Source organism: Triticum urartu, chromosome 6A, assembly GCF_056163025.1.
Source record: "Triticum urartu cultivar PI428250 chromosome 6A, HENAU_Tu73, whole genome shotgun sequence".
In the NCBI taxonomy this organism is placed as follows: Eukaryota; Viridiplantae; Streptophyta; class Magnoliopsida; order Poales; family Poaceae; genus Triticum; species Triticum urartu.
In genome coordinates this window covers 399,790,494-399,816,634 of record NC_141878.1, presented here as the reverse complement: position 1 = coordinate 399,816,634, position 26,141 = coordinate 399,790,494, and the positions used below count along the sequence as shown (strand labels likewise).

Below are 26,141 nucleotides of genomic sequence, written 5' to 3'. Positions count from 1 at the left end.
AACACCCTCTGACGTGTACAACTGCTAATAGAAGGATGTTGTCAAGCTTTCCATCTCAGGCACATTTTCTATGAGCTGACCATCCTCTCTTTGAAGCGATTTTATCTGGTTTTTCCTCCTTCGCCTGCTAGCCCGTAGATGAAAAAAAATATGTGTTTTTATCTCCGTGCATTAGCCATTCCAACCGAGCGCGCTGCCTCCAGAGGATCTCCTCCCTGTGAAAAAGCTCAGTTAAGCGGTCAACTTTTTTTAATTCCTCATGTGTTGGAGCAGATCTTCCTGAGATCTCCCGCAGCTCCTGTAGCTATCGCTAGAGTTGTTGGATTTCGCGTCGAATGTTGCCAAAATGCGTCCGGTCCCAACCCGACAGGTCTGACGACAGCGACGTGAGCTTGTCGTTTAACGAGCTGACCGAATATCCCGGCACACTCGCCCATGCAGTTTGTACCAGGGGCAGGAGACCAGAGTCCCTTTCCCATGCCAACTCATATTTAAAGGATCACGGGGCCCGCTTGCATGCATTTTCATGCACGTATTGCACATAGAGGGGGATGTGATCACTTGTTGCCGCAGATTTGTGTTCCAGCCTTGCTGTAGGAAAGGCGATGGTCCAGGCGGGATTTGACACGCCTCTGTCCAGTCTAACCTTAGTGTATGTTCCTCCAGCAACTTTCCGCTCAAAAGTCCAATCAATGCCAGTATAACCTATATCTGACAGTCCACATGTATCCAAAGTATCCCTGAACGCATTCATCTGTGCCTAGCTTCTGTGACTGACATCATCGTGTTCATGTGCGTGGAGCACCTCGTTGAAATTATCTAGGACTAGCCATGGTGTATTGTTAGAGCCAGCGATTCCCCTGATTTTGTTACTAATAACAGAAATATTCTGTTACTATCAGGCTATCAGGCCCTGTATAGGAGCCACGCGACGCAATCTCCCGAACCAGCCCACCAGCCCGAATCGGTAACAAACAAAAAGAAAAAAGTGGAACCCGGTGCGCACAACCCATCGACCCAGAACCCACATCCCTTCCGATCCCAACTCCTCCAGCGCCGCCTCCTCCCTCCCCACCGGCGCGCCGCCTCCTCCCTCCCCTGCCCGGTCGCCACCGCCCACGGCCGGCCCCAACCAAGCGCTGTTGCCCGCCGCGCCCGCCGCCCCCAACCACCGGCCGCCATACGCCTGTCTCCTTCGGCCGCCGTGCGCCTCCCAACCCCGGCCGTCGCGCGCCTCCTACCCCGACCGCCGCGCGCCTCCGACCCCTGGCCGCGGCGCGCCTCCCTCCACCCGGCTCCCTGTGCAACTATGCAGTCCGTCCTGGCTGATCTACTCTGGCCGTTCAACTTTGGGTCTTCCGGCCGCTCGGCCAGCGGAGCTCGACGAAGAGCACCCCGGTCTCGCTTGTGTGTGGAGTTCCGAGCATCTTCTACTGCTGTGTGCTGCTCTCTTCTATTTTCAACTGAATGTGCTGCCATGTGTGGATTTACTCTCGACTCTAGCCGTTGATCCATAGTTCATTTTCAGTACAGACTCTGAAGCTGCCCAGTACATGTTGGGGGACATTTATGGAATCACATATCCTTCTTGCAGCTGTAATTTTGATTGCATAGCAGTATAGTTTAGTTGTCTCTGAAGTTTTGATTCACAGCAGTACAATTTAGTCCCAGCTGCCATGATTCTGCAAACCATTGGGCTCCCAAAAAGATGGTGCTTTATTGCAACAAATTGTGGGGAAAATGCAGTGAAAAAATAAATTGTGCTCCCAAAATTTCATATGATATACTGTTAAAAAATAATCATAGAAAAGTTCAATTTGTGTTATTGGAACAACTCAATTTATCGGTTTTATATTATATGATAAGTGATGCACAGGGATGTTGCAACAATTCGACTCTGAGAGCTAGTAAGTTCGACAAAAAAAACAGCATAGTGCATATCAGTTCGTTTGAAGCATACCAGTCTTTCAGTTTGTGAGTTTGTCAGTTCGCCGATGGGATCCGCAGGTCATCCCCTCATCTTCCACAATTACTCTTCAGCCTTTTGTGAGTATTAATTCAACTACTGACCGAAGTTTGCAGCTTGGACTGAAGTTTTAAAGTCTGATTTACTGATTACCTGCCGTAGTTTTAAAGAAGAAAGGAAGATAGATGCCTCTTTATTACTACCGAGAAGAATTGTTTTAAGATATCGGTCTTACTTCTGTCAAGATCCAAGGTAAATTTATTTACCCTTTTCCCTGATGGATTAACCAATAGTAGTAAATACTGTCAGATGGCCTTCAAGTTGTTCTGTTCTTGTTATTTTTGCGTGGAAAAAGTAACACTTACGGTTCACATTCTTGTTAAGACGTCATTGTGTGTTGTGGTGCTCCTTCTGCCCCATGATGTTTTAAAAATACCTCTGTGTATTTAAACATTTCAGGTTTGAAAGAAAACTGAAAAACACAATATTTCCACCTTATTTTCTGCAGGTATTTTCAATATTTTTGGCAAAAGACTAGATCGAGTGAGATATCCTTCTCTGCCTACTCTGTCCATAACACTCGCCAAAACTGAGCAAGGTACGTTTAACCACTACAGACATACAACCGAAACTACATCTAGAACTACACAAGTTACACTGAAAACTGAAACAAACTAACGGTAAACAACAAGTTTATTATAACATAAGTTTGTGTCTCGTTCATTTTTTGGTTTCGCAAAAAGTTGAGGGCTGGTCGGAGTTGAGCTAAAACTAGACCCTCAGAGCTGAGGTCATGTAAAATGGTCATGGCAGTTGAAGAAATGCCATGGAATTCTTGTAAAGACATCCGGACGTTCAACAATAAAAGATACATAAGTACATGTATCTGCTGACAAGTTGAACCCAGTCATTTTACATTTAATGCCTTTGGTCTTGTTCTTGGCAAATTTTCTATAGTGCTTTGGGATTTTTGCTCAACTCAAGTGCCCGGTTTGGGCAACTAGATGATATAAATTTATGTTGTGGATAGGTGATGGATAAAATGGTGCTAATTGTAGCACTTCAAAGATTCTTTTTAACACTACTGTAGCACTTCAAATGATGTTGTTGGGCGACAATGTTTATTGTTTTTGTAGTACAAGTTACAAAAGTGTTGGACTTATCAGTTGTGACCTACTTTGGTTCTGAGAAAGAGCTCCTCGAATGCATGTCACATGTTTTTGCTTGAGCTGGCCTTAACTTCTAGTTCTGTTTGCACTCTATGATGGCAACGTGTTCTAGTGCAAGTCTACTAATATATCGTCTTTATTTTGGCTCTACAACGGTTGCAAACTAGAAATGTTCTCCACTTCAAACGTACTCCATTCTTCCACTTTTATAGCTATTTTATTTTGTTCCTAGTTCACTCGCAACCCACTATGAGTCCACTTGCAAACTGCGATAGTGGCCACCACTAAGGGCATTTGCTTCTTGCACAGGAGCTACATGCTCGACGGTTGCGCATTGCCGCCATGGACGTGCACAAAGATATTAAGTACAAGTATGTTAGTTTAGTTTTTTACTATTGATTTACCTTGTTTAAGTAGTAGTGCAGCAATAAAAGGTGTAGTTGTACTGAAGTTTTAGTTGCTATATGGGGAACCTGGGGGCCATTTATTTTGGTTTTCAGTTCAACTTTTCTGTTCTTTTAAATCCGTGTGCTTTTATTGTGCACAATCTTGAGGAAATCCCCAAAAATCATGTGTGAACTCAAGGTAGTTAAGTGCCTTTGTAAAATTTTGACAGATCATCCCAGACTATAAGCAAACAATACATGTTAGTCTTGGTTTGTGGTTAGACATGCAAACAGTACATGTGTGTACTGTTGCTCTTGCTTATTAAAGCCTGCATCGATGGTTAATCTTGAACTGGATGTGTTATTCTATGCTAGGTGAATGAAGCCTCGGGACCAGCAGCCACCTGCGCTACAGAATACAAGTGTTTGCAGTTTGCTCACCAGAATGTTGAATGAGACTACATCATTATTACTCAAAAAATTCAGTTTGTATTTGTTCAGAATTGTTCTCTCTATCCATGGCAAAGAATGATTTTTTCTGGTTTAATGCAATCCTCCTGTGGAAGCACTAAAACACGCTACCTGTTGAACTGATACTGATATTGAAGACAAGGAGCAGGACCAAGTGTGCTGGAAGTTTTTTTGTACCCATGTGCGGAAGCACTTTATTTTTCTGATAATTATTATTGTGTTCATGTGGGTGCTTGAAAAGTTCCGTACAAGAATAGGCTGTACAAGAATAGGCCGATGATTTTTGTGCTGAGGTCGATGCTATGGATAATATGATTCATTTACATGTATTATGTGTGGAAACAATTTCTGTCAGATGATGAAAGGAAAAATGGTTTGAATTAAAAATATTGGTCAGTACGAGTTAAAAATGGTGGTCCGTTCGGAATAAAAGAAATGGCAGAAATTCAAATTGTAAAAGTTCAAGCAAAAAAGAAACCCCATGGAAATTCAAATGGTAAAAGTACAAGTCGTAAAATGAGAGAAGTTTAGAACATCATTATAAAAAAAATGTTGAGTTCAAAAAAAGAAAGAAACAAAACATTTTCTTTTTTGAAAAAAATATCATTCAGTTCGACAATATAAACTATGTAAGTACACGGCGATGATACCGTAAACCATTAAAACTTTAAGAGGAAACCTTACCCAAAAAACAAAGTAAAAGTCCAATCTATGAAAACGTGCTTAGTACAAATCCATATGGAGATCAGTTCGAGTACTTTGTTTCGAACGGAAAAAAATACGACAGGCTTCATCCTATTCGAAATTACTCTGTGAAATAAATAGATCAGTACAAACACACAAAAAATCACTACAAGTACTCTGTTTTTTTTCTGATGAGAAAATAACACGATGGGTCTCACAGTATTCTAAATTACTCTTCAACGATTGCGAATTTGAGAAAGTGTTAAACATGACTAAGTTTTGCATTTTCGATAGCTTTCCAACGGTATATTATTTGCTCAATTTCGACAAACTTTTAAAAAAAATTGCGTTCGAGATCAACTTTGATCATATTCAAATTCGTTTTTAAACCGTAAGGAATTAGAAAAACATTTCAATACAAAAAAGTTGCGTATTTTCCGTAGCTTTCCAACTCCGTATCATTTGCGTTAATCCGATAAACCGCTTGTAAAAAAAACGTGAAAATACGTTTCGCCCAGAATTTCACCATTTTTCAAATTACTTTTCAATTATAAAAAAATTGAAAAAATAATAGATATGTGGAATATGCGGATTTTCACAAGCTTTTCAACGCCATCTTATTTACTCAATTCCGACAAACCGTTTGAAAACTGAGTTCAAAATACGATTCATGTTTTCGGTTTAAAAAAATAGTTTTTTCAAAACTGCTCTTAAACCATGATGATTTTGCAAAAATGTTCAATATACTTGAAATATAGTTGTCAAGAGCTTTCCAACGATATATTACACGCACTGTCTCGATAAAAAAAATGCAAAAAAATTTTGAACTAAAAAAGACGATCTGTTAAATAGAAATGAAAACATCAGTTCAACCGCTTCGAATTCATCAGTACAATCGCCTCAAACCGTCAGTTCAAGTACGGTAACAGAATACGCAAAACAGAATAGCCCAGATGTATATATATATATATATATATATATGTATATATATATACATATATATATATAGTGTTACTATTCATCATCCAGGGTGCAGAATAAGTTATTCTTCACCCGAGGTAATCTTACGATCATTTCATAATTAAATTACGTTTGGAATTCAAATAGTTACATTCCTATTGATTCACTACGTAAAATTTGACATAAGAAAATAAAAATATAGGTCATAAGACAAGAAAATTTGTAGTTTATGTGTATTTTAGACTATGTTTTTACGTTTGTAATTTTACATAACATAAAATATTTTTTACGGCAATTATATATTTTCTTACGGTCTCTTTTTGCGTCGAAAATAAGACAAAACTGATGGAACGTAAAATTACGATGCATTGATAGTAAAATAGAGGGGGATGAAGAATAACTATTCCTCACCCAGGGTGACGAATAACGTGAAATTAATGCACCGTAATTTTATGTTTCGTAAGTTTTGTCTTATTTTCGACGCAAAAAGAGACCGTAAGAAAATATATAATCGCTGTAAAAAATATTTTATGTTATGTAAAATTACAAACGTAAAAACATAGTCTAAAATACACATAAACTACAAATTTTTCTTGTCTTATGACCTATATTTTTATTTTCTTATGTCAAATTTTACATAGTGAATTAATATGAATGTAACTATTTGAATTCCAAACGTAATTTAATTATAAAATGATCGTAAGATTACCTCGGGTGAAGAATAACTTATTCTGCACCCTGGGTGATGAATAGTAATACTATATATATATATATATATATATATATATATATATATATATATATATATCTGTGTGTGTGTGTGTGTGTGTCAATGAAGACCAAATCAACATTGCGAAGATATATCTTGAAGATAAACCAATGTTGAAGACAAACCAACTATGAAGATAATGAAATCATAACGCCAAGTGAAAATCTTCAAGAAAGGTTGGTGGTGGCGTTACCCACTGTATAGGAAATATTAGACCTAGACACGACACACAATTATCGTGGCGCTCCGAAGTCAAATTCCACATTAATGTATTCACACTTAGAGGGTAAGTCTTCATGAATTGAAGATATACGTTACTTCGTGTGTTGTGCACCTAAGTCACCAATATGCATAAGCGTTAGGATGTGTGTCCATTCACTGGACATTCGAGGATTCTAAGAAATTTAGCTCACACCGCAGCTTTCAAAACCTTTTCTCATCCAAAGGCTTCGGGAAGATATCTGCCAATTGCTTTTCAGTGTTGACATGAATGATATCAATATCTTTCTTCAACATATGATCTTTGAGAAAGTGATCACGAATCTGAATATGCTTCGTCTTCGAGTGCTGAACTGGATTGTGAGCAATCTTGATGACGCTTTCATTGTCGCAATAGAGGGGCACATGCTTCATGTTGATGCCATAGTACTTGAGGGTTTGCTTCATCCAAAGAAGCTGAGCGCAGCAAGATCCAGCAGCAATGTATTTAGATTCAGCAATGGAGAGTGATACACAATTCTGCTTCTTTGAAGACCAACAGACAAGAGATCGTCCAAGAAAGTTGTGAGACCTCGATTCAATCGTACACTAATCATACACGCAAATATGTACAATCAAGATCAAGGACTCATGGGAAGATATCACAACACAATTCTAGACACAAATTAAAACAATACAAGCTTTATATTACAAGCTAGGGGCCTCGAGGGCTCGAATACATAAGCTCGAATACACAAGAGTCAGCGGAAGCAACAATATCTGAGTACAGACATAAGTTAGACAAGATTGCCTTAAGAAGGCTAGCACAAAAGCAACAATGATCGAAAAGGCAAGGCCTCCTGCCTGGGAGCCTCCTAACTACTCCTAGTCGTCTGCGGTCTTCACGTAGTAGTAGGCATCCTCCGGGTAGTAGTAGTCATTAGTGGCGTCGTCTGGCTCCTGTGATCCGTCATCTGGTCGCAACAATCGGGTATGGGGGAAAAAGAAGTAGCAAAGCAACCGTGAGTACTCATCCAAAGTACTCGCAAGACTTACATCAGATCTAAACTAAGTATGCATCTGTATCAAAGGAAAGGGTTGTATCTCTGGACTAAACTGCAGAATGCCAGAAGGGAAGGGGAAAGCCTAGCCTATCGAAGACTAGCATCTTCAAGCATCTAGAAGAGTACAGATCAACATAATGTAAAGTAGTAGTGTTATCAACCTCGGCCAGAGATCCTTTCTCGACTCCCAACGAGAAAGCAATCCCAGAGCCATACTATCCATTTCTCATCACAAGTATCCAGTTCTAGTTGTTTCGATCGGGATACAACTCCAAGTGTCCGTTACCGTAGGACAGGCTATCGATAGATGTTTTCTTCCCTACAGGGGTGCACCAACTTACCCACCACGCTCGATTAACTCTGGCCAGACACACTTTCCTGGGTCATGCCCGGCGTCGGCCAAACAATACGCCGCAACCCGACCTAGGCTTAATAGAGAGGCCAGCACGCCGAACTAAACCTATGCCCCCAGGGGTCATGGGCCATCGCCCCGGGAACTCCTACACGTTGCGTGGGCGGCCGGTGAGCAGACCTAGCTACCTCCTTCAAAAAGGCAGGTGCTTACGCAGTCCAACCCGGCGCGCGCCGTTCAGTCGCTGACGTCTATTAAACTTCGGCTGATGTATACGACGCAGAACGCCCATACTATGCCCACGTGATGGTTAGTGCTATCAGGCGAGAGGCCCCTCGGATCAAATATCCAAATCGTAGTGGATTAGGAGCACATGGTAACGAGCAGAGACTCATGATCGATGTGACCCCGTCGCCCCGTCTCGAGTACTTGCAACAAGGGCTAAGAATGCCCGGCCACGCCTCGTAAGTATCTCGCGGGCACCTTCTAGGTCAACCCGACTCCACATCGCTCGCTATTAAGCTCGCGCGGGTACCCCTCAGGGCTGACCCGTCTTTAGTAACATGGTTCACTGTACAGTCATAGTAACCATAGTAACTGTGTGTCTAACACCAAAGGGAAAACTCGAGGAATCACCCCCGGTGAATTCCACTCAATGTTATCATCAAGGTGAACGTAAGAGGATCCACCCTCGAGGTTCACACTTGAGGGGTTGCATGACAGAGCCGTAACAGAAGTGGTTAAGGAGGAAATCACCCTCGATGACCTCAACCATATAGCTACACTACAGAGATCTCATCAGGAGTGATGTAAGAGGTTCCACCCTCGGCACTCGATGGTAACTCTACAGAGTTGAGCAACAAAAGGGGGAAAGTGATGTGCGGTGCCGGGGTCTGGACGTTGATCACATTGATTGAGTCATCGAACATAAAGCGGGGCAACTAGGATAAGGTGGGGGTCACTGATGGATCTCTAACCAACCTTACTAAGCAGGTAAGGCATGAAAGCATGTAACAACAACAGGCTATGCATCATAATAGGATCATACAGAAAGCAGTAGCAGTTCTAATGCAAGCATGAGAGGGAAAGAAATGGGTGATATCGGAATGCTCAAGGGGGGTTTGCTTGCCTGATTGCTCTGGCAAGAGAGAGGGGTCGTCAACACCGTAGTCGTACTGGGTAGCAGCGGCGTCGGTCTTGTAGTCTATCGGAGAGAAGAGGGGGAAGAAACAACAAATATTAAGCAAACACATGCATAGCGATGCATGACATGACAAGTATCAGTGCTAGGGGTGCCCTAACGCGGTATGAGGTGGTACCGGTGAAGGGGGGAAACATCCGGGAAAATATCCCCGGTGTTTTGCGTTTTCGGACAGATGAACCGGAAGGGGAAAGTTGCGTGTTCTCTATGTTAGGGAGGCATAGCGGACGAACGGGCTTCGTATCCTGGTTCGTCTCGTCGTTCTGAGCAACTTTCATGTACAAAGTTTTTCCAACCGAGCTACGTTTATTTTATATTAATCTTAAAAGATTTAAATCATTTTTAGGATTTATTTAAATATTTGAATTCAACATTATCCAGAACATTGCATGCTGACGTCAGCAGTCAACGTTGATCGTTGACCTGGTCAACCTGACGTGTGGGCCCCGTGGGACCCACCTGTCATTCTCTGCTTAGGTTAATTAGGGTTAGGTTAATTAATTACCGTTTAATTAAACTAACAGGTTAATTAGATTAATTAAATAGGATTAATTAACTTAATTAGTTAATTCATTAATTAATTATTTTATTTATTTATTTTTAATTATTCATTTTTAAAACTTTCCAGGGGCTGGGCCCCACATGTCATAGGCAGGGGGCTTAACGGGCGTCGGTTCTTAGGCGCTAGCAGCCCGTTCGGCGAACCGAGGCGCGCGCCGGCGTGAGCGCCAGCGAGCAGGGGTCGCGGGTGGGGCCGACGAGGGTAGCGGAGCGCAGCGCGGGGAGGGCCGGTGACCAGGGCGGGTGGCAGACAGCGCGGCGACGTCGACGGCCGCAGGAGGCTGCAGGAGCGGGGGTGAGGGGAATGGGTGCAGCCAGATGGCAGCGCGAGCGCGTGCAGCGCGAGGTGCACAAGGGCGCGACGGGTCGAGGCCATGGGTGGGCGCGCGAGCAACGGCGGCCAGCGAGGCATGCTGGGCGACAGTAGGGCGGCGAGTGCGAGCGGAGACGGGTGATGGTGCGGGCGCATGCGGGGCTGCGAGCAACGGCGATGTCGGCGCAGGGGCGGCAGCCGCGGGGAGCACGGGCTGGGGACCCCCGGGGCACGCACGGGGTGGCCGGTGCGTAGGCACGGACGCAGCTATGGGGGGGGGTGAGCTCGACACGGGCGATGGGGGGGACAAAGCTGGGCGCAACCCGACCGCGGTGAGCGCGGGGCCGCAACGCGAGAGGCAGGCGTGGGTGTAGCGGACAGCGGGTGTGCGCGGGGTTGGGCGAGCAAGATAGGGAGGGGACGGCGGAGAGCTCACCCCCGTATGCAGGGGATTGGGGCGGCGAGGCTTGGTGTAGGCCATCGGGTCGGGGATGGGACGAGGACGGCGGAGGAGTCAGGGAGGCGATCCGGTGACGGGTTGGCGGGGCGGTGCCAGCGAGCAGCGACGATGGGCGATGGGCACGTCGGGTTTGGGGCGAGGCATGGCCGCGGCTTCAGGCGGGCGTCGCGCGAGGGAGCGGAGGGGCGAGGAGGCAACGGCGATCCGGAGCGGTGGCGTTGGCGTCGAGCGGCGGGGCGGCGTCGGGCGGAACCAGGCGCGGTCGGGGACGATCTCGATCCAGGAGGGGATCGGGGGAGTGGGGGGAGTGGGGATCGTGGGGGTGTGTTAGGGTTCGGGATGGGGGAGAGGGTTAAGAGGGGGTTGGGGTGGGCCGTTTCGGTAGGGCCGGCTGGTTAGGTGGGATGGCCGGCCAGCTGGGCCAGTGGGCTGTGGGAGGGGGTTCCCTCTCTTCTTTTTTTAGTTTTAGTTTTAGTTTTAGTTTTTCCCTTTTAGTTTTCTTTTTCTTTTTTTTTCAGCAGCTTTTGCATTTTTCTTTTAGCCACTAATGACTTTGCAGAATTATGCCACTGGCTAAAACAATTCCAAAGAGTTATTTTGCATTGCCACAAAAAGGCTGTGAGGCTTTGTGAAAAAGGTAGCAATTTCTATAAATTAAAAAGCCATTTAATCTATTGTTTTAGCCACTGCTTCAATTGGTTTAGGCCATTCAAACACCTTGCAAAAATGTTGGTCCACCACCAATATTAACAAATGATTATTTGCCACAAGATGAACATTTTAGATTTCATGTCTGACAAATAGAATTTTTGACTTTAGATTGGATTTGAATTTGAATGGTGATTTGGATCAAGTGAAGATTAGCAATAGTAACCTAATGACATGGCACCATTAACATGTGATTACTGTAGCATGACACTAGGAGTGTTACAAAAGTGAAATGTGCCTGATGTGGACTTGTGATCAACCTTGTCTCCAGCATAATCAGCACCTGAGAAACTAGATCAAACTCTCAGCCTTTTGGATACCATAATCCTAGCGTTGGGGTGTGAGCCAAATATCGAAGTATTCGCTTCACCGCGAAGGATGTGATTCCTTTCGTGCCGCTTGGAATCAGGCACACATGCAAATGCTAAGCATTATATCTGGCGTATATGCACATAAGTATAATAAAGAACCAATCATGGAGCAGTATACCTTTTGATCAAACTCTTTACCATTGACGTCGGGGCCCAATTGGCCTTTGGTTGGCATTGGCGTCGTGAACCCTTTGCAATCTTGCATTCCAAACTTCTTCAGTCAATCTTTGAGATATTTTTCCTGTGATATGAAGATTCCATTTCTCTGTTGACGGATTTGAAGACCAAGAAAGAATTTCAGCTCTCCCATCATTGACATCTGATATTGGTCTTGCATCATATGCCCAAACTCATCACTGTATCTCTTATCAGTGCAACCGAAGATAATGTCATCCACATAGATTTAGCATACAAACAATTCTTCATCACATGTCTTCGTGAAGAGAGTAGGATCAAGAGAACCAGGTTTGAAGCCTTTGCTCTTTAGGAAGTCTTTGAGTGTACCATACCAAGCGCGAGGTGCTTGTTCGGGGCCATAAAGTGCCTTGTTGAGTTTGTAGACCATATCAGGACGCTTTGGATCTTCAAAACCAGGTGGTTGAGCTACATACACTTCTTCAATTTTCCCATTGAGGAAGGCACTCTTCACATACATTTGATATAGAAGGATGTTGTTGTGGTTAACATAGGCTAGTAGTATGCGAATGGCTTCAAGCCTAGCCACGAGAGCAAAGGTTTCATCAAAGTCAATTCCTTCCACTTGTGTTTAACATTGGGCAACGAGACGAGCTTTGTTCCTGAAAACTTGACCATGTTCATCTTGCTTGTTGTGATAGATCCATTTGGTGCCAATAATATTATGCTTGAGAGGATCGGGACGTTTGACTAGCTCCCACACATTGTTCAGCTCAAACTGTTGAAGCTCTTCTTGCATAGCTTGAATCCATTCAGGTTCCATGAAGGCTTCATCAACTTTCTTGGGTTCAGATATAGAGACAAATGCAAAGTGCCCATAGAAATTTTCTAGGTGTGTTGCTCTTGATCGAGTGAGAGGACCAAGTGTGTTGATACTAGCGATGATTTTCTCAATCTAAACTTCATTGGCAACCCGAGGATGAATAGGGCGAAGACTTTGCTCTTGTTGACTACTATCTTCATCTTCAGCATTATCTTCAGCCTGAGCATTGTCTTCAGGTGTAGTAGGTGCTGGAATGACAATTTCCTCTTCTGCCTGTTCCTCAGTGGGTACGATTTCTCCAGTACCCATAAGCTTGATAGATTCACTAGGGGAAGCTTCATCTAGCACATTTGGCAGGTGCTCTCTTTGCGAGCTGTTAGTCTCATTGAACTGCACATCTATAGTTTCAACCACTTTATAGTGAAAGAGGTTGAAGACTTTGTAGGTGTACGAATCCTTTCCGTAACCAACCATAAACCTTCGTGTGCTTTGGGTGCAAATTTGGTAGTGTGATGTGGATCCTTGATCCAACACCTAGCACCGAAGACTTTGAAATAGCTTACGTTTGGCTTTTTACCAGTCATGAGTTCATAGGATGTCTTCTTGAAGAACTTACGAAGATAAACTCTGTTGATGATATGGCAAGCAGTATCAATGGCTTTAGGCCAGAACTTTCTTGGAGTCTTGTACTCATCAATCATCATGCGTGCCATCTCAATAAGGGTCATGTTCTTGCGCTCCATGAAGCCATTGTGCTTATGTGTGTATGGAGCCGAGAGCTAATGAGTGATTCCCAGAGTATCAAGATAAGTGTCGAGGCCAGTGTTCGTGAATTATGTGCCATTGTCACTCCTGATGTTCTTGATCTTGATGTCATAGTTGGTCATGGCACGATTGGCAAATCGTCTGAAGACATCCTGCACCTCAGTCTTATAGAGAATTATGTGCACCCAGGTGTATCTCGAATAATCATCAACAATAATGAAGCCATACAGATGTGCAGTGGTAGTAAGGGTAGAGTAGTGAGTAGGGCGAAATAAGTCCATGTGTAGCAGCTTGAAGGGGCGTGATGTAGTCATGATTGTCTTCGAGGGATGCTTGGCCCTAGTCATCTTCTCGGCTTCACAAGCACCACATAGATGATCCTTCTTGAATTTGACTCCCTGGATGCCAATGATATGCTTCTTCTTCACGAGAGTGTGCAAGTTCCTCATGCCCGCATGTCCTAGCCTTCAATGCCAAAGCCGACACTCTGAAGCTTTTGCTAGAAGACATATGGCAAGCTGTGATCCTGTGGAGAAATCTACCATATACAGATCACCTCTTCGATAACCTTGAAGACTAGAGATTTGTCAGTTTCCATAAGCACAAGGCAACGATATTTTCCAAATATCACAATCATGTTCAGATCACAAAGCATTGAGACTGACATTAATTTGTATCCAAGGGATTCAACAAGCATCACTTTATGCATGTGTTGATCCTTTGAGATAGCAACTCTACCTAAGCCCAATACCTTCCTTTTACCAGTGTCAACGAACATGATGTGGCTTTTAGTAGATGGATATAGGGTTGAATCCATGAGAAGACTTCGATCACTAGTCATGTGGTTAGTGCATCCAGTGTCCATTATCCATTTAGTAGCTTTTGGAGTTGTACCCTACAGTGCAGTTAGTGGGATAGGCTTCGCCAAGAGTATTGTGAAGCACAAACATATAATGAACAAGAATACTATCAAATTTAAGATTCTTGGATGGTAAATAGGATGCTCGTCAATAAACCGTGGGACAAAATACATGGTAAGACCATTTTGGCACTTTATCTGGCGTCCCACAAGATGTTTTAGGTCCCCAGCATTGTCTTCAGAAGTCTGTGATTTCCGGCTGGAGACCTTTCCCTGCAAGAGAAGTTAATTCTTCTTAACCACCCACATCTTCAGGGATGGCTTAGAAGCAATAAGTCTAAGTGCATCATCTGAGAACTTTGACTTTGGAGCCCTAGCAAATAGTTTTGCAGGGGTGAATAGTACTCAGAAGAATATGCAGAAAAGTTCTTTGTTCTTTGAACATAGCAGTTAGATGAAACACGCTCATATTCATGAGTATGATGATAATTCCCCTGCAAAACATTGGCTTTAGGGTGACCTTGTGAGGTCCTTTGTCTGTTGTAACGCCCCAGATGTAACTTACCATATTTGTACTCCAACTCTTGCCATTTTCGGCTCTAAGTTATGATATTCCGTCGTGGTTGGGGTTTGCCTTCATTTTGCATTTTGTTCGTGTCATGCATTTCATATCATGTCATCATGTGCATCACATTTGCATATGTGTTCGTCTCATGCATCCGAGCATTTTCCCCGTTGTCCGTTTTGCTTTCCGACACTCCCATGTCCTCCGACGCCCCCTTTTTGTCTCTTTTCGTGTGCGGGTGTTAAACGTTCTCAGAATGGACCGAGATTTGCCAAGTGGCCTTGGTACGCCACCGGTAGACCACGTGTTAAGTTTCGTGCCATTTGGAGTCCGTTTGATACTCCAACGGTTAACTGAGGAATCGTAAAGGCCTCGTGTGTGTTGCAGCCCAACACCCCTTCAAAGTGGCCCAAAATCCTTCCAAACCCCCTCCATACTCTCGGCCGTTCGATCACGATCGCGTGGCCGAAAACCGCACCTCATTTGGACTCTCCTAGCTCCCTCTACATATAAAAACATCTTCCCCTCCGAAATCCCGGATGAAACCCTAGATCTTTCCCCTCTCGCCCGTCGGACATGTCCGTCCCGGACCGGACGTAACCGCGCCGCCGCTCCCAGCCTCTCAGCGCCTGCCACGTGGCCCCGGCCACCGCCCGCGCAGCCGCGCCGCCCCGCGCCTCCTCCGCCGGCTGCGCCGCCCCTTGCCGCCTCCGCCTCTCGCCGCCTCCGCCGCTCGCCACCTCCTCTCCGCTCGCCGGCGACCGCGCCCGCCGCCCATGCCGCCGCGCTCCTCCGCCGCTGCCTCGTCGCCGGTCGTCGTCCCGCCGCCGCCTCCTCGCAGATCCGGCCGGATCCGGCTCCCCCGAGCCCTCTCCGGTGAGTTGTGGCGTCCCCGGCCACTATCGCCTCTGTGTCCGGCCGTGCTCCGGCAAGAACCCCGCCCGTGCCTCAAATTTCATGCCAACCCTAGATCTGGGCGAGGTCTATTTCTTCTAAGTCCCCGGTTTCCCCTAATATTTTCTAGCTCTATTCGTCATGTCATAACTCCTCATCCGTAGCTCCGTTTTTCGTGTGCAGTATATCAAATTGTTCATCTGGATGTCCTCTTCATTTTGTTCCATTGCACCGTGCTTGTTTGAGTCCATCTTGATGCCCAAATTGTTGATGCAAGAGTACTATAAAATGTTAGTTCCTGTTTCTTAACAGATCTTGAGCATTTGTCATTTTTGCCATGATTATTGTGTGCTTCCTATGGACTTGAGCTCTACATGTGTTTTGGGCTATGCCATGCCATCTTTATAGGGGTGTATGCCATGTATTTTTGTGATCAATGTGGTGACTAGCACATGCATGCAAAGTAGCTCTCGTGATGTTCCTGTTTTCAGGGACTTAGAATTTCTCTAAGATTGGAAAGCCTCTTTCCAACCTCCTCCAGAAGCATGTGAAGTATGTCTGGACGCTTGAATGTGACATCGCTTTCAACACCCTGAAAGAGAAGCTAGTCACAACTCCAGTTCTGACTCCTCCTGATGAATCCAAACCATTCGAAGTTTTCTGTGATGCCTCCCTGCAAGGTCTCGGTGCTGTGTTAATGCAAGAGAAGAAAGTTGTGGCATATACCTCGCGCTAGTTGAAGCCCAACGAAAAGAACTACCCCACTCATGACCTCAAGCTGGCGGCAGTTGTCCATGCTCTGTTAACATGGAGACATCTCTTGCTGGGAAGGAAAGTTGACATCTTCACTGATCATAAGAGCCTCAAGTACATCTTCACTCAGCCCAACCTCAACCTCAGGCAGACTCATTGGGTCGAAATGATTCAAGAGTATAATACGAGTATTGAATATACTCCAGGCAAGGCCAATGTCATTGCTAACGCTTTGAGCAGGAAGGCTTACTGCAACAGTTTGATTCTCAAGCCCTTCCAACCGGATCTTTGTGAAGCTTTCCGAAAACTTAATCTCCAAGTTGTTCCTCAAGGATTTCTTGCCAACCTCCAAGTCTCTCCTACTTTGGAAGATCAAATTCGTGAGGCACAACTTCTTGATGCAATGGTGAAGAAGGTGAAGAATGGGATTGCCAAGAGCCAACCCAAGTACAAGTGCTATCGCCTTGATGACAAAGATACTCTATTATTTGAGGATCAAATTGTTGTTCCTAAGGGTGACCTTTGTAAAATCATTATGAACGAGGCTCACAATTCACTCCTATCTATTCATCCTGGAAGTACAAAGATGTACCATGACCTCAAGCAGTCGTACTGGTGGACTCGAATGAAGCGAGGAATTGCTCAGTTCGTGAATGAATGTGATGTCTGCAGAAGAGTGAAAGCAGAACACCAACGGCCAGCTGGTCTCCTCCAACCTCTTGCCATTCTAGAATGGAAGTTTGACCATATTGAGATGGACTTCGTGACTAGATTTCCCAAGTCCCAGCTTGGAAATGATGCTATCTTTGTTGTCATCGACAAGCTTACAAAAGTGGCTCATTTTCTTCCTATCAAAGAATCTATCACACCAGCTCAGTTGGCAGAGCTATATACCTCCAGGATTGTCTCCTTGCACGGCATTCCGCAGTTGATATCTTCAGATCGTGGAAGCATCTTTACTTCTAAGTTCTGGGACTCCTTTCCAAAGGCCATGGGCACCAACATTCGCTTCAGCACAGCCTTCCAACCTCAAACTAGTGGACAAGTCAAGCGAGTAAATCAAATCCTTGAAGATATGCTCAGGGCTTGTGTCATTTCTTTCGGTATGAAGTGGGAAGATTGTCTTCCATATGCCGAGTTCTCCTACAACAACAGCTTCCAAGCGAGTTCGGGCAAGGCCCCATTCGAGATTCTCTATGGCAGAAAGTGTCGTACTCCTCTTAATTGGTCAGAGACTGGTGAACGCCAACTTCTTGGCAATGACCTAATCATAGAAGCTGAAGAAATGTGTAAAGTCATCCGTGAAAATCTCAAAGCCGCGCAATCGCGCCAGAAGAGTTACTATGATAGCAAGCATCATGACTTGGCTTTCAAGATAGGAGACCATGTTTACCTCCGCGTCTCTCCAATGAAAGGTACTCGTCGCTTAGGTATCAAAGGGAAGCTTGCCCCTAGATACGTGGGTCCTTTCAAGATCATTGGCAAAAGAGGTGACCTCGCCTATCAACTTGAGCTTCCATCCAACTTTGCAAACGTGCACGACGTGTTTCACGTGTCTCAGCTTTGCAAGTGTTTCAAGACGCCTGAACGCACCATCAACTTCGAAGAGATTGATCTCCAAGAAGACATGTCTTATCATGATCATCCCATTGCTATTCTTGAAGAAACTGAGCGCAAGACTCGCAACAAGTCTATCAAATTCTTGAAAGTGAAGTGGTCACATCATTCCGACCGAGAAGCCACCTGGGAACGTGAGGACCACCTCCGTTCCGAATATCTGGAGTTTTTTCAGTCCTAGATCTCGGGACGAGATCCTGTCGTAGTGGTGGAGTGTTGTAACGCCCCGGATGTAACTTGCCATATTTGTACTCCAACTCTTGCCATTTTCGGCTCTAAGTTATGATACTCCCTCGTGGTTGGGTTTTGCCTTCGTTTTGCATTTTGTTCATATCATGCATGTCATATCATGTCATCATGTGCATCACATTTGCATACGTGTTCGTCTCATGCATTCGAGCATTTTCCCCGTTGTCTGTTTTGCTTTTCGACACTCCTATGTCCTCCGGCGCCCCTTTTTTTGTCTCTTTTCATGTGCGGGTGTTAAACGTTCTCAAAATGGACCGACATTTGCCAAGCGGCTTTGGTACGCCACCGGTAGACCGCCTGTCAAGTTTCGTGCCATTTGGAGTCCGTTTGATACTCCAACAGTTAACCGAGGAACCGTAAAGGCCTCGTGTGTGTTGTAGCCCAACACCCCTTCAAAGTGGCCCAAAACCCTTCCAAAGCCCCTCCATCCTCTCGGCCGTTCGATCACGATCGCGTGGCCGAAAACTGCACCTCATTTGGACTCTCCTAGCTCCCTCTACCTATAAAAACATATTCCCCTCCGAAATCCCGGATGAAACCCTAGATCTTTCCCATCTCGCCCGTCGGACATGTCTGTCCCGGACCGGACGTAACCGCGCCGCCGCTCCCAGCCTCTCAGCGCCTGCCACGTGGCCCCAGGCCACCACCCGCCGCCGCCGGCCCGCTCGGGCCCGAGGCCGCCCCCTGCGGCCCGCCCGCGCAGCCGCGCCGCCCCGCGCCTCCTCCGCCGGCCGCGCCGCCCCTCGCTGCCTCCGCCGCTCGCCACCTCCTCTCCGCTCGCCGGCGACCGCGCCCGCGCCGCCGCGCTCCTCCTCCGTTGCCTCGTCGCCGATCGTCGTCCCGCCGCCGCCTCCTCGCAGATCCGGCCGGATCCGGCTCCCCCGAGCCCTCTCCGGTGAGCTGCGGCGTCCCCGGCCACCGTCGCCTCCGTCTCCGGCCGTGCTCCGGCAAGAACCCTGTCCGCGCCTCGAATTCTGTGCCAACCCTAGATCTGGGTGAGGTCTATTTCTTCTAAGTCCCCGGTTTCCCCTAATATTTTCTAGCTCTATTCATCATGTCATAACTCCTCATCCGTAGCTCCGTTTTGCGCGTGCAGTATATAAAATTGTTCATCTGGATGTTCTCTTCATTTTGTTCCATTGCACCATGCTTGTTTGATTCCATCTTGATGCCCAAATTGTTGATGCAAGAGTGCTATAAAATGTTAGTTCCTGTTTCTTAACAGATCTTGAGCATTTGTCATTTTGCCATGATTATTGTGTGCTTCCTATGGACTTGAGCTCTACATGTGTTTTGGGCTATGCCATGCCATCTTTACAGGGGTGTATGCCATGTATTTTTGTGATCAATGTGGTGACTAGCACATGCATGCAAAGTAGCTCTCGTGATGTTGCTGTTTTCAGGGACTTAGAATTTCACCAAGTCATTTTCCTGCTGATATTTTTATGCCATGTATTCATGTTGCTACAGATAGATCCATGCTTCTTTTGAGTATGTTCAGTAAGGATGATTTGGACATATGGTTGTGCTCTATCCATCCATGCGCTGGTTTGCATTTATGGAGTGCCCTAGCATGACTCAATCTTGCTCTACTTTTGCTATAAAATGTTCCTGGCAGATTGTTTACGTGTTAATCAATTTTGCCAAGGTTGTTGTTGTTGATCCATGCATGCTATGAGCTTGTTCTTGCTTTGGTTAGCTTCATGTACATGTATTCTTGCTGGTAGTATGATTAGCTTGTCATGTAATGCCTTGTGATGAGTGCATCGAGCTCGCAAAGAGGCCTTCGTAATTCTGTTTTTTGGCATGTCCAGTTTTCTGCTAAGTCTGAATCTGTTAACGGAACTTGCTATGTTTACATGGGTTCCATCATATTTTCTGTGCCTTTTTGGCTTATGGTCAGTAAGGGACTTTTGTTATGTGCTTTGAGTAGATTCATGCAATGCCTTTTTTTTGCTATGTTCTATTCCTGTAGCACGTTGTTATCTTGCTCTAAACATTGCTTCCTGATGTTAATTCCTGACATGTTAGTATATTCACTAAGTCTGTGAAGCTGATATCTTTTGCACTTTTGCCATGCTTGTTTGAACCTGCTCTTGTGTGATTTAGCCGTAGCTCAGTGTTCATCTTTTGTCAAGCATCTTGAGTAGATCACTGCCATGTGCTTTGTTGATATGTTAGAGTGCAGTAGCTTAGTTTCTTGCTGCATTTTAGATGGCATCGTGCTGTTAATCGCAGAATTGTGCCATTATTGTTTTGCTTGCCATTTGCAAACCGTGCATCCGATTCCGGTGATCTTTATATCGATTTCGACCGAAATCAACTCATCTTTCCAGCGGCGCACTTGGTTTGCCAAGTTGAGTCCTGGGTCAATCTTTTCCTTCCGGAGCACGCATATGCATTGCATACCGCATCCCGCATATCATGCCATGTTTTGCATCATGTTGCTTGCGCATTGCACCGTGGTTGATTATGGTTTCCTTTGCTTGTGTTCTTGCTTTGGGTAGAGCCAGGAGACGAGTTTGTGATCGAGAAACCCGTTGAGTATGCTTACGAGGATCAAGCTTACGTCAACTCGGAGAACTTTGCAGGCAAGATGACCATACCCTCGAAATCACTTCTATCTTTGCTTGCTAGTTGCTCGCTCTTTTTCTATGCCGTGATACCTACCACATGCTTTTTCATGTCTCCCATATTGCCATGTTAAGCCTCTAACCCACCTTTTCCTAGCAAACCGTTGTTTGGCTATGTTACCGCTTTGCTCAGCCCCTCTTATAGCGTCGCTAGTTGCAGGTGAAGATGGAGTTTGTTCCTTGTTGGAACATGATTATTGTTGGGATATCATTATTGTATCTTGTTTACTTTAATGCACCTATATACTTGGTAAAGGGTGGAAGGCTCGGCCTTATGCCTGGTGTTTTGTTCCACTCTTGCCGCCCTAGTTTCCGTCATACCAGTGTTATGTTCCTTGATTTTGCGTTCCTTACGCGGTTGGGTTATAATGGGAACCCCTTGACAGTTCGCCTTGAATAAAACTCCTCCAGCAAGGCCCGACCTTGGTTTTACCATTTGCCACCTAAGCCTTTTTCCCTTGGGTTTCACGGACTCAAGGGTCATCTTTATTTTAAACCCCCGGGCCAGTGCTCCTCTGAGTGTTGGTCCAAACTAGAGCACCATGCAGGGCCGTCCCTTGGCAACTTGGGTTACGTTGGCTCCTGTACGCTTAGCTTATCCGGTGTGCCCTGAGAACGAGATATGTGCAGCTCCTATCGGGATTTGTCGGCACGGCGGGTGGTCTTGCTGGTCTTGTTTTACCATTGTCGAAATGTCTTGTAACCGGGATCCCGAGTCAGATCGGGTCGTCCGGGGAGAAGGAATATCCTTCGTTGACCGTGAGAGCTTGTGATGGGCTAAGTTGGGACACCCCTGTAGGGTTTTTGACTTTTGAAAGCCGTGCCCGCGGTTATGGGTAGATGGGAATTTGTTAATATCCGGTTGTAGAAAACCTGACACTTAACTTAATTAAAATGAATCAACCGCGCGTGTAGCCGTGATGGTCTCTTTTCGGCGGAGTCCGGGAAGAGAACACGGTCTCGTGTTATGCTTGAACGTAAGTAGTTCTAGGATCACTTCTTGATCTTATAGCTTCTCGACCGTGCTTTGCTCCTCTTCTCGCTCTCATTTGCGTAAGTTAGCCACCATATATGCTAGTGCTTGCTGCAGCTCCACCTCACTACCCCCTTTTCCTACCCATAAGCTTAAATAGTCTTGATCGCGAGGGTGTGAGATTGCTGAGTCCCCATGACTCACAGATTACTTCCAAAACCAGATGCAGGTGCCGATGATGCCAGTGCAGGGGACGCGACCGAACTCAAGTGGGAGTTCGACGAGGATTCTGGACATTACTATGTTTCCTTTCCGGACGATCAGTAGTGGAGCCCAGTTGGGGCGATAGGGGATCTATGCATTTGGGGTTGTCTTTATTTTGGTTCCGTAGTCGGACCTTGATTGTATTCTGGATGATGTAATGCTATATTTATGTATTGTGTGAAGTGGCGATTGTAAGCCAAGTCTTTATCTCTATCTTATTCAGTACATGGGATGTGTAAAGATTACCCCTCTTGCGACATGCCTACTATGCGGTTATGCCTCTAAGTCGTGCTCCGACACGTGGGAGATATAGCTGCATCGTGGGTGTTACATCTGTATGAAGCCTTTGGTCTGTGGATTGTCTTCTTCCTTGGTGGTGTCATGATGACATTCACAGGAAGCTTCTCAAGACAACTCTTGGGTACCCAGATCTTCTTCAAAGGTGGCCCATTCCTATAGTTAGTACCAATAAACCTGGCAAACACTTCACCTTTCTGATTCTTAAATAGTTTATAATTGGAGTCAAATGACTCATCAATGATAATAGGGTTAGCACAAGTGAAGCTAGATAAAGTGGATGGGTCTATTGAGGGACCCTTTGCAGCAACCCATGTGGTTTTGGGGTACTGCTCATGCTTCCAGTAAGAACCATCAGCATTCATTTTCCTCTCGAAACCAACACCCTCTTTCCTAGGGTTTCGGTTCAGAATCTGTTTATTAAGGACATCGCATAGTGTCAGATGCCCTTTGAGACTTTTGTACATGAAGGAAATATGCCCTAGAGGCAATAATAATGCTATTATTTTATTTCCTTATATCATGATAAATGTTTATTATTCATGCTAGAATTGTATTATCCAGAAACATAATACTTGTGTGAATACATAGACAAACTAAACGTCACTAGTATGCCTCTACTTGACTAGCTCATTAATCAAAGATGGTTATGTTTCCTTACCATAGACATGTGTTGTCATTTGATTAACGGGATCACATTATTAGGAGAATTATGTGATTGACATGACCCATTCCATTAGCTTAGCACCTGATCGTTTAGTATGTTGCTATTGCTTTCTTCATGACTTATACATGTTCCTATGACTATGAGATTATGGAACTCCCGTTTGCCGGAGGAACACTTTGTGTGCTACCAAACGTCACAACGTAACTGGGTGATTATAAAGGAGCTCTACAGGTGTCTCCAAAGGTAAATGTTGGGTTGGCGTATTTCGAGATTAGGATTTGTCACTCCGATTGTCGGAGAGGTATCTCTGGGCCCTCTCGGTAATGCACATCACATAAGCCTTGCAAGCATTGCAACTAATGAGTTAGTTGCGAGATGATGTATTACGAAACGAGTAAAGAGACTTGCCGGTAATGAGATTGAACTAGGTATTGAGATACCGACGATCGAATCTCGGGCAAGTAACATACCGATGACAAAGGGAACAACGTATGTTGTTATGCGGTCTGACCAACAAAGATCTTCGTAGAATATGTAGGAGCCAATATGAGCATCCAGGTTCCGCTATTGGTTATTGATCGGAGACATGTCTCGGTCATGTCTACATTGTGCTCGAACCCGTAGGGTCCGCACGCTTAAGGTTTCGATGACAGTTATATTATGAGTTTATGAGTTTTGATGTACCGAAGTTAGTTCGGAGTCCCGGATGTGATCACGGACATAACGAGGAGTCTCGAAATGGTTGAGACATAAATATTGATATATTGGACGGCTATATTCGGACACTGGAAGTGTTCCGGGTGATTTCGGAGAAAACCGGAGTACCGGAGGGTTACCGGAACCCCCCCGGGAGAAGTAATGGGCCATATGGGCCTTAGTGGAGAGAGAGAAGGGCAGCCAGGGTGGGCCGTGCGCCTCCTCCCCCTGGTCCGAATTGGACTAGGAGAGGGGGGCGGCGCCCCCCTTTCCTTCTCCCTCCCCACTTCCTTCCCCTCCTAGTAGGAGTCCTACTCCTACTAGGAGGACTCCTCCTTGGCGCGCCTATAGGGCCGGCCGGCCTCCTCCCCTTGCTCCTTTATATACGGGGGCAGGGGCACCCCTAGACACACAAGTTGATCGATGTGATCATTTTCTTAGCCGTGTGCGGTGCCCCCTTCCACCATAATCCTCGATAATATTGTAGCGGTGCTTAGGCGAAGCCCTGCGACGGTAGAACATCAAGATCGTCACCACGCCGTCGTGCTGACGGAACTCTTCCCCGACACTTTGCTGGATCGGAGTCCGGGGATCGTCATCGAGCTGAACGTGTGCTAAAACTCAGAGGTGCCGTAGTTTCGGTGCTTGATCGGTCGGGCCGTGAAGACGTATGACTACATCAACCGCGTTGTGCTAACGCTTCCGCTGTCGGTCTACAAGGGTACGTAGATCACACTCTCCCCTCTCGTTGCTATGCATCACCATGATCTTGCGTGTGCGTAGGAATTTTTTTTGAAATTACTACGTTCCCCAACAGTGGCATCCGAGCCTAGGTTTTATGTGTTGATGTTATATGCACGAGTAGAACACAAGTGAGTTGTGGGTGATATAAGTCATACTGCTTACCAGCATGTCATACTTTGGTTCGGCGGTATTGTTGGACAAAGCGGCCCGGACCGACATTACGCGTACGCTTACGCGAGACCGGTTCTCCCGACGTGCTTTGCACAAAGGTGGCAAGCGGGTGTCAGTTTCTCCAACTTTAGTTGAACCGAGTGTGGCTACGCCCGGTCCTTGCGAAGGTTAAAACAACACCAACTTGACAAACTATCGTTGTGGTTTTGATGCGTAGGTAAGATTGGTTCTTGCTTAAGCCCGTAGCAGCCATGTAAAACTTGCAATAACAAAGTAGAGGACGTCTAACTTGTTTTTGCAGGGCATGTTGTGATGTGATATGGTCAAGAAATGATGCTAAATTTTATTGTATGAGATGATCATGTTTTGTAACCAAGTTACCAACAACTGGCAGGATCCATATGGTTGTCACTTTATTGTATGCAATGCAATTGCGCTGTAATGCTTTACTTTATCACTAAGCGGTAGCGATAGTCGTGGAGGCATAAGATTGGCGAGACGACAACGATGCTACGATGGTGATCAAGGTGTCGTGCCGGTGACGATGGTGATCACGATGGTGCTTCGAAGATGGAGATCACAAGCACAAGATGATGATGGCCATATCATATCACTTATATTGATTGCATGTGATGTTTATCTTTTATGCATCTTATCTTGCTTTGATTGACGGTAGCATTTTAAGATGATCTCTCACTAATTATCAAGAAGTGTTCTCCCTGAGTATGCACCGTTGCGAAAGTTCTTCGTGATGAGACACCACATGATGATCGGGTGTTATAGGCTCTACGTTCAAATACAACGGGTGCAAAACAGTTGCACACGCGGAATACTCAGGTTATACTTGACGAGCCAAGCATATACAGATATGGCCTCGGAACACAGAGACCGAAAGGTTGAGCGTGAATCATATAGTAGATATGATCAACATAGTGATGTTCACCAATGAAACTACTCCATCTCACGTGATGATCGGACATGGTTTAGTTGATTTGGATCACGTAATCACTTAGAGGATTAGAGGGATGTCTGTCTAAGTGGGAGTTCTTTAGTAATATGATTAATTGAACCTAAATTTATCATGAACTTAGTACCTGATAGTATCTTGCTTGTTTATGTTTGATTGTAGATAGATGGCCCGTGCTGCTGTTCCATTGAATTTTAATGCGTTCCTTGAGAAAGCAAAGTTGAAATATGATGGTAGCAATTACACGGACTAGGTCCGTAACTTGAGGATTATCCTCATTGCTGCACAGAAGAATTACGTCCTGGAAGCACCGCTGGGTGCCAGGCCTGCTACTGGAGCAACACCAGATGTTATGAACGTCTGGCAGAGCAAAGCTGATGACTACTCGATAGTTCAGTGTGCCATGCTTTACGGCTTAGAATCGGGACTTCAATGA

The 26,141-nt window shown here is 45.4% G+C and overlaps 1 long non-coding RNA gene across 3 annotated transcripts; it reads left to right on the top strand.

Annotated features, from left to right (window-relative positions):
• Window positions 1-981: 981 nt before the first annotated feature.
• On the top strand, window positions 982-4,216 carry LOC125513634 (uncharacterized). 3 transcript variants are annotated; one of them, XR_007286060.2, is made up of 4 exons: window positions 982-2,218; window positions 2,475-2,564; window positions 3,445-3,506; window positions 3,897-4,216. It is a non-coding gene; the product is annotated as an uncharacterized LOC125513634 (long non-coding RNA). The 3 variants fall into 3 exon arrangements; XR_007286059.2 differs by lacking the exon at window positions 3,445-3,506 and having other exon boundaries at window positions 984-2,046; window positions 2,129-2,218; XR_007286058.2 differs by lacking the exon at window positions 3,445-3,506 and having other exon boundaries at window positions 983-2,218.
• The last annotated feature ends 21,925 nt before the right edge of the window (window positions 4,217-26,141 follow it).